The following is a 16,115-nucleotide window of genomic DNA, read 5'->3' on the forward strand; positions in this document are numbered from 1 at the left end:
TGTCCTGCAGTTTTTCATTTTCTTCCCTTCAATTCTTTAACTTGCTGAAATTAAAATATCTTTCTTCAATTAAAATATGCACATTTTTAAAGATACTTATACTATGGAACAGAATAATATTTATTGAATAAACTTTCTCAGAAAAAGTCTCTTATGTGTGATTCTGTAAACTCTTAAATTATAAATGCAAGGTGGTTGGGCAGACCCTCCATGCTTCTTTTTTAAGGCCCTTCATACAAAAAAAAAAAAAACAAAAAACCAAAAATCTGAAGTGGGCTCCTTAAGAACACCAGTACTTTCTTCCCTAGAGAGGCAGGAGTGCCAACCCTTCACAACCTATACACCACTAAAACAGTGTGACAGACAACATGCCATCAACATTCTATTGAAATAATGTTTGTGGCAGTTCCATGTAGGATTCAAGCCTTTCACGCTGTCTGCTGTATTTCAGCTTGGAAACTAAAGAAAACTGTCAAACAATTTGTATGTTCTTATATAGATGCTTAGTCAGCTCCTCTTCTGACTGAAAGGGGAAGAGAATAGTTAAATGCTAAAGAATAGTGATTCTGATTAAATTTGTTTGACAGAGTTCATCTCTGCTTACAGCTTGTTGATGAAATGTACTTGCCAATAAGTTCAGTATTTTTTTTGTCATTAACTGAAGCATTCATTTTTTTCATGCTGTTACAGATATTGTTCAACACGGGTTATGTTTCAGCAACACAATACCTGTAAATCAAACCAACATTCACAGAAAAATATTCTATAAAATTTAATTTTCTCTATCAAAGAATACATTCAATTTACAAAGTGCTACGACTTAATGTGATTAAAGGACATCTATACAAGGAGACTTGTATCCCTTACTCGCTAGCTATCAAAGATCAAAAGTGTTACTGAAAGACTGGCTATCCAACAGCAACAGGGGAGCTGCATGCAATTTTTTCCCTAAAAAACAATACCTGTGTAAAGTAGATGAAAAACGGTTAGTAATTTAATACAAGCAATGCACAAGCCAGAAGGTGAAATAGTATTTCAACTGCATAGTAAATCAATAAAAGAAGGTCTTAAGTAAAATCAATTTGTTAAGTCAGAATAATTAAGTTCTTAGATCTACTGGGGTGCAATTACTTTATAGAAATAAGAGCAGAATTAAAGTACTGACGTGAAGATTTTGTTCTCAGAGCTATGGGTAGTAGTCTTAAAATTTCTATGTATAATTGTGAAAAGAACAAGTTTAATTTAGGTAAACAGCTTGTAGTTTTTGGGCTGTTTTAAAGTAAAAGTAAAATTATAAACTGTTGTGTAGTCTAATGATGAGAACAGATTATTCCTTTTTTTCTGTTCTGGCTTTTGACTAGCTTATTATGTTCTCATCCCTCTGCTATTGCTTCTGCCCTTTAAGGAACTGTACATTCTTTCTACTTCTCTTGAAATAAAATCCTAACATTCTACTACAGGTAAAGGTCGTTACTTGCTCTTCAGGTTATGTTCACGTTTGAATATTCTAGTATGCTGTTTATTCTTTTGATTTGTCTTTTAAGTACCTCAAATTCTTGTGTTCTGTCCTTATTGAAAAAGTTTCAAAAGAAGGTGTAGTAAGCACGTAGACCACTTTGTGACTTGCATCAACAAGGGCACTTGCATACAGTTGGGAAATGAAATCAAAGGCAGGGGATTTGTCTTCCTTACACTGAATCAATGCTGAATCAGAGCAATTCAGAGAAAGGTGTGACTCTCAGTACCTGTATTGAGGCATCAATGTATCAGAGGCATCAAGCAGAAGCAGAAAGGTAGGGTGGTGCTTTTTAAGTATTTTAGGGAATGAACCATCTGTTTACTTGGCCCAATTTCACATTTTGAAAGAGCTAGCTACAAACATTCTCAACCCTGTCTTCAAATGGACATCTGTGAATAACTAAACATGCAATTCTAGAGGCAGATAGGAATCTTAGTTCTATTTATATTATGTAGATTCCTTTAGAGGTTTTCCTGATTTAGACATTAGCAAAAATTGAGGATCTCGATTATTTTAAATTTGGGTATCTTAAAATCCTTCAAGTTCTATTTTTAACTTGGTTTTGTTAACTTTAGGTCTAGATGTGCTTTATTTTGCTTTTCATAATTTACAAACAAGATGAGAAAAACACTGGATGATTTAGCTTCACTAATGTGGTTGATTGAACAGTGGAACACTTTCTCAGCCTTTTTCATGCTCGGTGCTGTAGCCTTGTCAGAAATGTCTCTTTCGATAACCATGTAAGTCTGCTCCAGTATTTTTTTTCTCATACATCTTAATAGTGGCCATAAGTATCACCACTCACATTCACAGAGCTTGTAGGAAGCTAGTTTTGATGTTATTGAGTTAGTTAACATATTACAGGGTTCCTTCATTAGATCTGTGCTGCCACTGGACAGGGGAAATTAGTGGTTGCCAGTGGGTGGATGTGCATCTGCTTTTTAGGCAGCTCATCATTTATGATGATACAATAAAATATAACTTTAAAGTATGAATCTGTACTTTAAAGTACAATTTTGAATGTATTAATACACATTTTAAAATATGATTTTGAGTTTCTGCTTCTCAGGTTAAATGTTTAAAATTACTAACCTTACCAGTCATGTTGGTATGCTACACCCACACAGACTAGATAAGTGATTTTCTCATATTTATTTTCTTTAATCTCTGTATACACACACACATTTAAAATTCTCCTGTAAAGCATAATGCAATTTTCAGTCTTTTTGTCCAAATCTTACCATATAGAAAATATTTTATTCCACATCACTAAATATGTGTAAGTGTACTTACTCCCTGTGTCAACCTAATCATCTAAAACCTTGTGACAGTAAATGTAGAGTGCCTTTTCTGCAGCAGTTTTCTTTGAACAGGAAGATTCCCTGGTGAATTCATTATTAGATAGAAGTCCCACCCCTATGAAACTGCTGTAGACACATAACAGGATTACTGCTCAAGAGTTTACAAGCATGCAAGTAAAACTGCTCCAGTCAGAAGCAGGCATCTTTAACTAAGGTAGGAGAATGATCTTTAATACACCTTGTAACAAAACAAGAAAGCATTTCTAAGTAATTTTTCTTTAAATAAAATTACTTCAGATACTACGGTATCAGTTCAGCTTCTATGGAAAAAAAAAATGGTGTTTTAAAAACTGTATAACTGCCTTTACTTGTTAGAGTTAATATATTTTCAATTCAAGCTCCTGATAAATGTGGAGGTTGTTTTATCATTGGAAAAAGGAGGGTTCAAAAGCATGTAAAAATTCTAGAAATGGCTCTTGTACTTCATATGTTGATTTTTATGATTTTGAGAGAATACTTAAGATTCTCCTGTTTAGTATTTCTAAATTAAATATTATTAAATATTATTAAATAAATAGTATTTCTATTTATTTCTTCAGTATTTATTTCTATCTTGTAGTTTCATAGTTAACAGAATGGATATGACAATTTTCAGTTTTAAGTAAGTCCTTGCTTGTAATTTACCTTGAAAAAATACATATAATATGTCTGCGTTTTCAGAATAGTAATTTGTTATACACATAAAAAGGGCTTGATACAAATTTTCTGACTTTCTTAATTAGCTAATGTAAGATGTATTCATGCAAATCTAAGAAAATAAATTATCTGGATTTAATAACCTAATGGCAAGCAGCCCTCAAAATGTAGAGCTGCCTAATCAATGTGGTGACAAATGAAATGATCTGTGGCCTTCAAGGTTGAGAGCTAATTGAATGATCACACAGCCTTTTTTTTTTTTTTAAACAGCTGCTTGTATATTCCTAATGGATAGCTTGGTTTTATTCTTCCTTAAAGTAATTGCACATTCATTCTTAATTGAAATTCCCCGGTTTTATCTATCAGTTTGCTTTTAGGTAGGGCAAGGGTCTTTGACTTTTATACTTTGGAGGTTTACGTTGTCAGTGTGATGTATAGAGCACCTACTTGTAACTGTAAGTGAATAAAAAATCATTTTAACCTGCTCTTAAAATGTTCCCCTACTGAAAAATTCTGAAACCCAAATTAGAGAGTGCTGGGAAATCTCAAGTCTATTAAATGTATTCCCTGCTTTGGGTACTGCTTGTGTAAGGAAATATAATAATTTATCTTTGTTAAACTGGTTGTTTTATGTACATAATCAGCTACAGCATAAATTACTTCATTAACAGATACATAGGGAAGTCTATGTAATGAAATGTCTGAGTCATAATAATAAAACTGACTTATACATGTAAATTGTCATAGCAATCATTAATGTTTAAGTGTTCCTTGTCACCAAAAAGTTTGGAAGGACAACTGCCTTTCCTGTGCTTCTCCAACTGCTCTGTTTCTGAGGGCAGTGATTAGGAGTATTTTCATTTTCATAATGATCAGGGTCCTGTTGTGTTTGAGCTACTTAGTTTTAGAGGCACTGAATCTCACAGTAGTATGTACCATATTCTCTTATGGTATTTGACACTAACTGGGCTATCTCTTAGTATATTAAACAAGTGGTTCATTTGGTTTCTTAGTTATATAATTTTTGATATATTCAATACTTATACGGCTGTCTGATAGCTTTAGCAGACTTTATCCCACGTGCTTTGTCCATTGCAAAAAATGTTTTATTTTTCAAAGAGCTTCTCCTCCACAGGCCCTATAGCTCATTTTGCTGTAAATTGAACAGGTTTTCTGTTCCCATTTCTTGGGGGAAAAAAGCGTTAATATTTATCTCATGACAATGTAGAGCAATGAAAATTGCTTCCCTGGAAAGATGACAATGAACAATGACCCATTCTTTACTTTCCATACTTGAATGTCATCCATATCCAAATGTTGTGAGAAGTCTCCACATTGTTTGCTTTGTTTTCTTACTTTTTTTCACTCTTCTCTGTGGAACAAAACAGACTATACACAAGTGCAGTGCCTTGCACGATTTGAACAAGAAGGGCGTTTTTGGAGCAGGGAACAGAAGAGGAGAAAAAACAGAAGCCAAAGGAAGAGTCTTTTGCATCCACATATGAAGTTATCTGACATATTAATACTTATTTTTTGCAGTTAAAACCTGATTTCCTACGTGTTCTTCCACATACTCCCCTATCCTTTGCCCCAGCCAAAAAGTAGTCTTGCTGTATAGCAAAAAGATGAGTTCTGTAACTTCGTGAGAGTTATGCAGATTGCAGACACTGTGTATGGGGAGAGAGAAATCATTTCACTCTTTCCATGCTTGGCAATAAAAAACATATCGCTAGTCTCATTTGATGAAAAGCAGAGGTGATAGGGAAATTACAGGAATACAGATTTTATTGATATTTGAATGTAACTGTGTCCTGAGGGCAGGCAGTCTTTGTGAATTATATTGATAGTATCTTCTTAATGCATTTCTACCTATTGTTACCAAAATTGTTAGCTGATGGCTAATAAGGCTTTTAACTTCCTGACACTGACAAAGGCAGCTCAGTGAATGAGAGAACTCTGAGACTGATATTTAGCCTGGAAAAATGTGTTTATTTCAGACTACCAGAAAAAAATCAGTTTGTTTTCCTGAATGTTCTGAATTGCCCTTTATATTTCTGATATTTCTGTACAAGCTTTTCCCAGGACTCAACTGTTGTAAGGAAATTAAATTAGGATTATCATGGTATTAAGTTCTTATATATGTGTGTATGTATGTGTGTGTATATATATGTATGTGTGTGTGTATTTATATATGTAAGAAACAATTGGAACATCATCTTGTTCCAATTTTTTGTTTGCCGCATTATTGTCATCCTTCACTTGATTTATCTTTAGGTAGAATATAATGCAATTGCATATATTACAAGTGGTATAACCTGAAAACACAATAATTTGGTCTGGAAGTCTCTAGCCAACTGGTAGCTAACGTCAAGTAAATCTGCACAAGCTGCATTTACTCTATTGTTGCCATTTCAGCGTGTAGTGTTTTTTTTTTCTTTTTTTTTATTTGTTTGATTTCTCATGCCTGACTGTCTTTTATGTTTAAAAAAGATTCTACCTTTGAAATGCAAAGAAATTTCTCAAATAGAAAATGTCTCATAATGCTATAATATGGGTTGTAACAAAGAAGAGCATGGGATAGTAGCATAACATGTAGCTAAAGCATAATTTGAGGAATTTTTTTTTTTTTGAACGTGAAAATTTGCAATAAAATAGTCTTATGTAATTTACTATTGCATGTAGAACCATAAATGGGCAGGAAGTAGCAGTGGGGAGAAAAACAACAACACAAAAGGGATTTCCCCAAATTTTCTCCTATAGAAGGATTGAGGCTCAACATATTGCTTAGAGTCTAACAACTACAACCAAAGAAAAACTTTTCTTACCCTTAGAGGGAATGGCTAAATCTTCTATTACCTATGGATTTATTTTCACTGAAAACTAATTGACCAGGAAAATGTGATTTGCAACAAGATTTAAAATTTGATTTTCTTAATAATCATCTGCAAGCGAAAAAGGTACTTACATCCCATGTTTGATTAATCCTTGTAGGTAATACAAATGTATAAATTGACTTGCCCTTGCAGGCTTAGAATCAGTTGTATGCTATAAAAACACACAAATGTAAGGAGATTTCTAGTTTGTTTTCACAGTGCAAATATTAGCTTAGCAAATTGTAAAGCTATGAACTTCAGATATCTTTTTTAAGGCATTCAAGGCCAGGTTGAATGGGACCCTGGGCAACCTGATCTATTGGCTAACAATTCTGCCGCTGGTAGGAGGTTAGGAACTTGATGGTCTTTAAGGTCATTTCCAGCCCTAGCCATTCTGGGATTCAGATATCAATATATACTTCCATGGAAAACTGATTCACTAACATGTAATGTCTCATATTTTATTATGCTGGCACCTTTTGTCAGAGGTGGAAGTTGGTGGTATGGCAGTAGAGCATCACGACAGTATTCCCTTCTTTTTACTGCCATGTGACAGATGGCAGCAATGGGGCAGTCTGACAAGATGGCATGTGACATGGAATTGCAGAAGAAAAGGTGTGGAACTGAATTCCACCATGTGGAATAAATGGCACTCATTGACATTCGTTGACATTCATTGATGTTTGCTGAATGGTTTTGGAGACCAGCCAGTGGATGTCGACATAGTAAGGCAGTGGGTGGTGTGTTTTAGCAGTGGCAACAGCAACAGTGGATCACCTTTGCTGGTGCAGATTTGTACAAGTATGGCAGGCAGGCTTTTGTTTATGGCTGGCAAAAATGCATAGCTCGTGATGGTGATTCTGTTGGAAAAGTGTTTTGTAGCTAAGAATTTGCTCTATCAAACTATCAAATCTATTTCCAGCAGTGTTATTGTGCTCTTTGTATCTGTAGTTTTCATGGAAATAAATAGGAGACAATACTTTCAGAGCTACATACATATATGATAATATTGGTATATGTTTGTATAAAGTAGGAATTATTCTGTAGTCTTCTGAAATGTGAAGATACCTCTGAAATGCCATTCTACTTAGGTGAAACCTTATTAAGATGATCTTTTGAAAGGGTAGTTAAATAATGTATCACAGTCTGTATTGATGCATGCTCCTGCATTAAGCTAGCTATTCATTATGTATGTAATAATGTATTTTATGTATTTGCTGTTTCACCTTTGTTTTTAATTTACTTATGCCTTCCTTCTGGAAAAGTATTCTAATAGTTTTAACACTGATATATCAGAATCGTTCTGGATAATATTTTTAGGCTGTTAATTCTATCTAGACTTCCCTAGTTATCCCTTAAAGCTACTGAGAGTACCCCAGCTTTATCTGAGCTAACATTGTTTCAACTGGGAGTTCAACTGAAATCAGCAGAAGTCACACAAATATATGTATATCTGAGCAACCTCGCTGATATTGTGAGTTTGTGCCTGAATTTAATACCAGTGAAGGAGATTTATCTCAGACACTCAGCCTGTCTATAAAGACCACTGCCCCAGGAGGAATATTTATATCCTGGAGAGTTTCAGATTCCTTTTTTTCATTGAGAAGAGCAGTAGATACCTAGGTGTAAGCAAAGGAACCATGAGAAGTTTTCAGTAAATGAACACATCTGCTAGCTTTGTTCAAAAATTCAGGTGGCACTGTACCTCAACCTCAGTCTCCTGTTTTAGGTTGTATTTTTAAAAGAAAACCCTCCAAAAGTATCAATGTAAAGATACAATTTCCATTCTCTCTGTAATAGGCATTGACTATAGAGCACTAACCTTGACTTCTACAAAGGACATAGCTATGTATAAGAATAGGAGTTTGTGCTTTTAAAATATTGTGTTATAACTTATAAATAATTTATATATTTTGCATTTTTAAGCCATGTAATTTATGAGTTTTATCCAACACAGTTGCTGGATTTTAGTTTGAGAGATCTGTAGCAAAGTATAGGATTACTGCTGGCACTTTCTTACATTGACATTTTAGTACTCAGATGTTCTTTCAAAGGTTTTCTGCAGACACGGTTTGGTTCAGGACTTTGATCAGGCTGAGTGGCTGATAGTTTGGGCAGGCAGCTAAATTTCCAGTCTTACATAGGCATTTCTGACCATAACCTAAGAAATATTTTTGGTAGACTGTCTGCTCTCACTACTTCCATTTTCTTTCTCTTACCTAAGCATGAATTTCAAGTGCTCTGACCCTGTAAGTGCCTGTCTCACCTATGAATCCTGAGACTGCAATCTGTGTAGTAGACTAGTAACTAGTACTGTTCTGTACTTCTATAGTATCTCTGGCTGAATGATATGACTATCAATTTTATTAAGAAATATTCATATATTAATAATTCCTCAAGTCAAAAGCAGATTCCAGCCTTTGAGTTTGGAATTTTTGATATCTAAATTGTTCCAAGACTGAAGAGCGCCTAGCATCTTCAGCCGCTGAAAAAGAGCTGGGAGGAACTTCTGTAGTTATTCTTTTGTATGATGGAATAAGAAGATAATGTTTAGCTGAGTTGTGCATTTCAATAGTAAGAAATGGATTTTGAGAAGAGTAAAACAGTAGTGAGAATTATTTTGATTGCTGCAATAAATGAAGAAGGAAAATAATATGCCAGTAATGTACTGGGTGGATCTTTGTCTGTTCCCCTTGATGTCAAGACACAGATCTGACAAAAAAAGGGACAGATTTTTTTTTTCTTTCCCATGCCAAGAGTCATCAAGTAAATCTCTGTCAGGTAAATCTCAAGTTTGCAGAAAAGCAGTTCCTGTAAAAAGCATCCAATTAGCCTACTTATGTCACTTAGTACTCTGTGCTTTAGTGTTCTTTGACTGTAGATTAGTTTCTGTGCTCTAATCCCTGCCATTAATATTCACTCACCATAAGCTTGCTTTGCTATGCATTATTTATCGAGTTTAGAAAGTGATATAACAAGTTCTAACAAGGAAACTGACAAAAATATTGTCCAAAAGTGCTTTTAACCTAAACAACCCACACACTGAAGAAGAAATGTGAAAAAAAACCACTATTAAAAATAAGGCAACTGAGTATACATATACTAATGTCATGCTGCTTGCATACTTTTTATCTGTTTCCTTAAATTTTAACTGGAGTTGTAGAAATAAATTTTCAAGTATACCAAAGAGAGTGCTAGACCACCTCCCCTATGAAGATGAGCTGAAAAAACTGGGTCTCTTCAGCCTTGAGAAGAGAAGGCTCTGAGGAGATGTTATAGTAGCCTTTCACTACCTGAAGGGGGCCTACAAGGAAGCTGTGGAGTGACTTTTTAGAAGGGCCTGTAGCAACAGAACAAGGAGAAATGGTTTCCAACTGGAAGAGGATAGATGTAGACTAGATATTAGGAAGAAATTATTTCCCGTGAGGATAGTGAGACGCTGGTACGTGTTTGCCAGTGAGGCTGTGAATGCCCCCTCCCTGGAAGCATTCAAGGCCAGGTTGGATGGGGCTTTAAGCGACCTGGTATAGAGGGAGGTGTCCCTACCTGTAGCGGGTGGACTGCAACTAGATGATCTTAAGAGTCCCTTCCAACCCAAATAATTCTATTTTATGATATAAGCAGAGACCAAAAGATGTAACCTTGTGGGTATGTCAGCAGAACCCAGGATCTGGTATTAAATAATTAAATATCTGTTTTTTAAGGTGTTTGAGAAATTTGTTCAAGGGGAGCTATCACAGTTAGGTTTAGGTACAACTGGTGAAGTCAAAATCTTAACAGTTCAAACAATAAACTAAGAAGTTGCCTATTCTGTTCTGTTCTTAACTCAAAGCAAATATATGAGACAGAATATTTTTGCCATTCAGAATATCTGGCATTTGGGATTCTAGCAGAAATGCATGATTTGGAGAAAGTGAATAACTTTTTCTGGTTATTAGTTGAGCTTTAAACTCCTATAGGAATATCTTAAAGCTGATGTAATGCATGAGTTGAGGGAAATTATAAATTGCTGGAGGATATTGTCATAGACTTACCCACAGTTGTGGTTTAAAAATACATCTAATGTTGACTTTTAAAAGCTAGTTGGTTTCTATGAGTCATTTTTAGGGCACTTCATATTTGTATGAAAGTGAATTTAAATTTTACTGACTGATTTCTATGTAAGAGAACAGCTTGCTTTCTTTAGCAATTCTTATTTACTATTTTGTGGATTGATAATGTGTTATGTAGCCCTAAATCATCTGTTTTTTGTTTTGTTTTGTTTTTTTTAATTATAAAATTGGTTGAATTTCTTTGTACCTGCTGATTAAATACGCTAACAAATGAAGTAAAACATTATGATAATATACTGTCAGACCTTTAAAATAATCGAGAAATTAAACAGTTTCTGTTATTTCATTTATGAAGATTGTGTTCTGTGCAGAAACTCACTTTATTCTGTTCCTATAGTAAATCATCTGCTTGAAAGGTGTGTGAAACTTCGTTAAATGCAGTGTTTAGTGCTTCAGCTGTTCAAAATCCAAAGTTTTAAAAGATTTAGATGTATTATCACAGAGCACAAATGAAAACAAACTAGTAATGCCTGGAAATGAAAGACTTCATGCCTCCTTCGTGCTCTGCAGTGCACCTGGTGAATCAGTCATGATTTCCAAGCATAAACTCCAGATTTTGTGTAAAATATATTCTCTTACTATGTTCTTTTTGTTTGTTCTAAAGCATGCTTTATTTTTTCCCTGTGACACTGAGATTCTTAACAATGTTAGAAACAAAAGAGAGATGCTGTGCCTGGACTGGAATCAGCCTCTGTTGTTAGAAACCCTACTTGCTGAATATGTAGATATATATTTCCAAGGTCATAGAATCACAAGGTTGGAAAGGACCGACAAGATCATCTAGTCCAACCATCCTCCCATTACCATTGCTACCACAAGCCACTAAACCATAGCTCATAGCTCCTCATCCAGACACTTCTTGAACCCTGCCAGGAACGGTGACTCCACCACCTCCCCGGACAGCCATTCCTTTGCCTGACCACTCTATGAGAGAAAAAGTTCATTCTTATGTCTAATCTAAGCCTCTTCTGGTACAGCTTGTGGCCATTTCCTTGGGTCCTGTTTGTTGTCTGGGAGGAGAGGTATTTCTACCATTCTCTCAGCAGCTACATTTGTCATAATGGTAAATATTATACCGTGGTATAAGAGACCAAATTCTGCTCTATCTCTTCTCATCTCTGCAAGATCTCACATGACAGCATGTTTCTGTCTCTGCTCATAGCTGGCAGCCTGGAAAATTTGCAATTCTAACTTTATTTTCATCATGGTATGCTTAAAAATAACTGTCGTCTCAATGATGAAAAGGTATTTGGCTCAATATTTGAGGGGAAAATCCTTTGCACCATCTGATGCAGTGTTCAGCACTGTTCTGGATACAGAAGGGTTAAGCAGCATGCCTGGGACAATGATGAGTATTGGTTTCAATGCTGTTTCCAATTAGGTTTGATAAAGAATTGTATACAAGAAAAACAGTCAAGGGCAATGGGGAGCTGCTTTAGAAGAAAGAACAGATGGAGAAGATGACAGATTTATGCTCCAGGTGATTGGTATAATAACCTAGAGGAAAAAACACAGGAGAAAGCAAAGCACTCAAAACAATATTTTGCATGTATTTTGCTGTGCTTTCTTGCTATGCATGGAGAGCATAATTCTATGGAACATTTGGCATGCTGCAGTTCTGACTGTGCCTGCACAAATTCTAGTTGAGGAGATGAGGTTGACTGAAGTCACTTCAGCATTAGCATTTGTTGGACAACAAAATAAAGAAGGCTTTTCTTACTCCATTAGCATTTTATTTGTATGACCAAGCTAAGAATTCAAGCAAAACCTTTCTTAAAATATATGAATGTATCTTCTGAACTTAAACTTAAACCCCTCCAAAAAACATGGAAATAATTTCTGCTGTCTACCTCTGCTCTGTTAAAAGCCACTCAATAGAAGGTGTGGAACATAGAAGTATAGGAGTGGTCTACTTTGCTCCCCAGCAGCATGGGGAGATAACTGGAAGGACAAAAATGAGAAAACTTGTGAGCTGAGATAAAATAAATAAATAAATAAGCAAGGCTGAAAGCACAAGCAAAGCAAAATAGGGAATTCACTTATTAATTCCCATCTGTAGGCAGATGTTCAGCCACTTCCTACAAAGCAGAGCCTCAGCACAGGTATGAGTTACTTGGGGGGGGGGGAGCCGTAACCACAAAAGTCCACCCTTTTTTCTTCTTTCCCTAAGTCTTTATTCCTGAGCATGTCATATAGCATGGAATATCTCTTTGGCCAGGGCAGATATCCCACCTGTATCCCCTTCCAAGTGTTTGCGCACCTTCAGCTAAATCAGTTTCAAGTAGTCAGAGTGGGAAAAAGAGATAACCGCAGTGCTGTGCAAGCACTGCTCAGCAACAACAACAAAAAACAACAACAACAAAACAATGTGTTGTTAACTCAGTTTTAGTCACAAAACCAGAATGCACCAACAGAAAGATGGCTATGAAGAAAAAACAACTCTCAGCCAGATTCACACCAGGAGGTTTTTTGGGTTTATCATTTTTTTGTTTTTTTTTTTGTTTTGTTTTTTTAATTTTGGTCTCACTTGAAAAATATAAGTAGCTGGTATGTTGAGGGGTAACATTTTTGGGCAGGAGGTCTGACAGAAGCTATGGAGTCTCCTAATTTGAAATGATCAGGGAGTTCTATGCTTTCCATGTGAGAAGCAATAGTAGATATGATGGATGGCTGTTCCTTGATAAAGTAATTCTCTTAACATCTGCTTTATGTAAGGATGCTCTACATTGCCAAATAAAGATGAAAGCTAAGGCAGAGAGAGCTACCTTGGTGCTGATCTGATGTAAGGTGATAAAATAATCACCGTGAATTATCCTTGGTCTAACAATTTTCTCCTCAGCCTGAAGATTTCACACAGCCATTTATTTCCTACCTGTGAGAGAGACTAAAAGCGTTATGTTGCTTTCCATGTGCTTTCGATCTCTGATCCAGTAAATTCTGTGCATAGTCTGGCTGTCTTTGTAGGCTATATGTCCCAGTTTGCCTACATTGCCTAACTTTTCATTGGCAAGGATTTTTCCTGGGAAAAGAAAATAGGGAATGGATTTTGTACTTTTACTGGCAAACTCAGGTTAAAAGAAACTGAACTATTTCACTAAGTAGTTCAGCTTTAACAGAAGTCTTCAAGAGTTTTGAAGTAGACAGTGGGTTCTACTAATGGATCGTTTATGTGTTTAGGACAGCATCACAGTCTATTTTTGAAGCAATTAAAAAAATATGTATTCTATAACATACTCTTTGTGCTTTTTATGTTTATGTGTGTAAGTTTATATGCATTATAACAATTACAAAGTTATATTGGTGACATCTGAGAGCAATACATGTACCATCTTAGTTCAGATGGTTGGAATTTAGTACAATCAGATCTGTTGTAGACAGGTTTTTTAAGCAGTGTTTTATTGGAGGTATAATGTGATGCAATTGCTATACTCAGTGGGGAGAATATTATAGCTGAAATGCTGAAATTATAACATGCAGACAATATATTGTTTAAATATATTCTGTTATGCTTTTAGTATATTGTCAAACATTAGTCTACAAACTTACTTCATAAAATTTGTTTGTTCTCTGAAAAGTATATTTTGTGTTCCTCAGTCTGAGTAGGTACAACAAAGACAAGACAAAACATATATGCTTCAGAATAAGGACAAATGGATGGGTAGGATATGAAATGCATTAATAAATTATTAGTATGAAATTAGTCATTTTGAGGAAGTGGGAAAGGAGTAGTGAGTTGCTGCAGAAGTGACAAGATTAGAGAGCTTTATAAAGCTGAGTGATTTGTTTCAGGCAGAGAACTTGGTGTGCACAGGAAGAGCACATTTCTATATAAATTCTAGAATCTGGTTACTATTTTTATCTTGTGGAATCTGATGTGGCTGTTTCCAAAGTATAAACTGGAAAAGTAAATAAGAGGCATTCCCTTAGCAGAGGCTGCCACCTACTTACAGTAAAATTTATTAAAGCAAAAGATAAATAGCTACCAGCTGACTCATCCAGGAAATGGGGTAATCAAGTCCACTTTGGACTGTATGGTACAGCTTCTTGCACAGAAAACAAGTATTGGCACATAGTCAATTTTTCTTCTTCAGAGTCAGCAGAAGTTGTCTTTGTCTTTTCTTCCTTTGCCTAAATTGGTAATATCTCGAACCTCAACCTGTGGTGTGTCTCACTGCAAAATCTTAATGTGGGTGGATTGTGTGAACATTTTTAAGGCTAGAATCTCATCCTTCTTTAAATCATTGCTTTTGATTTGACAATAAAATTATAACCTAGTTGTGACCCCATTCTTTTCACAGTTCTCTCAAACTATTCTGGTGGTTCTGCTTCATTTCAGGAGCTTACTGAATCTGGCTGTTCTTAGACTGTGTGGAAATTTATCTGCACTTAAGTATACAAAGTACGTTTGCAGAGTAATCTGAAGCATTAATACTTGCTTTTAGAGGTACAATAATTGCTTTATTTTTTTCCTTGACTGTAAACAAACATGTGAAAAAACACGTGACATCCAAATATTATGTTTCCCAAACAGCAGAGACTATGTTGGTACACAGATTAATCCACTTCAAAGGAATGTAAAGAGCTACTGGAAGACAGAAGCAGTAGGTACAAACATAAGTGCCTGCTGACTTCACATGCAATGGAATTCCTTTGCTGAATAGACTTACTAATAGATATTAATACTGTGTCATACCTGAAATTAGTGTAACCTGGGTGGCATAAAGCTATTTAAACCTTCTTGTTTGTTTAAAATATTAGAATGCTTTTCACATGTGATTTTGTGTTCTAGTGGTGGTAAAATAAAAGTAAAGAATCAGTTTGAGCTTTTTGCTGATCTCAAGTTAACTCACCTTCAAATGCAAATTGCTTCATTACAGTAGTATTAACTATGGCATGTCGTGATGGACCATCTAGGTTCAGGATGCAGCTTCGATTTTTCTGTTTTATGTTTATGATAAATGTCTACCTTTCTATTCCTGGCTTTCAAATTTCTCGAGTTTCTCATCCTTAATAATAAATTGATTGTCAGTAACTAAATCAATGTGCAATAATCCTTTATGATATGCTTTCTTAGCTTTTTGTAGCTGGTGTTTATAGACGATGTTATTGATACAGTTGTTATGTAGCAAAGATAAATGTTTAGCTCTTATTTTCTCTTTATATGTCCAGTGCCCTTTTTTCCCTCTCAATTCCCTTTAACTTATTAACAGTTTTTAGACAGCATGCTAAAATATGTAGGTTGCTCTGAAAGTAATGCCTCGTACTTATTTACATGGAAACTACAGCAAATAAAGAAGTAGAACAATACTATTTGATAAGAGCAAATTCTCAGCTACAAAACACTACATTTCAACAGTCACCACCATTACATATGTATTTTTACCAGTGAATAATAGGAGCCTGCATGCCATGCTTGTAAAAATCTGCACCTGTGGAGGTCACCCACTGTTTCATAGTTGCTATGAAATCATCAGTGCTAGGAAAATATTGCCAATGCAATTCATCATTCATCAACTTAAACAGATGGAAGACAGAAGGTGCCAAATCTGGACTATATTGTAGGTGTGATAGGACAGTCCAGCCAAGACTGACAATGTACTATGCACTCTTTAAA

General features: G+C 35.3%; 1 protein-coding gene across 3 annotated transcripts in view; it reads left to right on the plus strand.

The window, feature by feature from the left end:
- The first annotated feature begins 2,984 nt into the window (after positions 1-2,984).
- DLC1 (DLC1 Rho GTPase activating protein) overlaps positions 2,985-16,115 on the plus strand; it is a 223,602-nt gene continuing 210,471 nt past the window's right edge. For all 3 annotated transcript variants that reach the window (XM_085545381.1, XM_085545385.1, XM_015862301.3), the window contains exon 1: positions 2,985-3,034. The gene's annotated coding sequence lies outside the window, so the exon portion shown is untranslated. The remainder of the gene's footprint in view (positions 3,035-16,115) is intronic.

The sequence above is a fragment of the Coturnix japonica genome, chromosome 4 (assembly GCF_054131305.1).
Source record: "Coturnix japonica strain WE chromosome 4, WE-NBRP24, whole genome shotgun sequence".
Classification (NCBI taxonomy): Eukaryota; Metazoa; Chordata; class Aves; order Galliformes; family Phasianidae; genus Coturnix; species Coturnix japonica.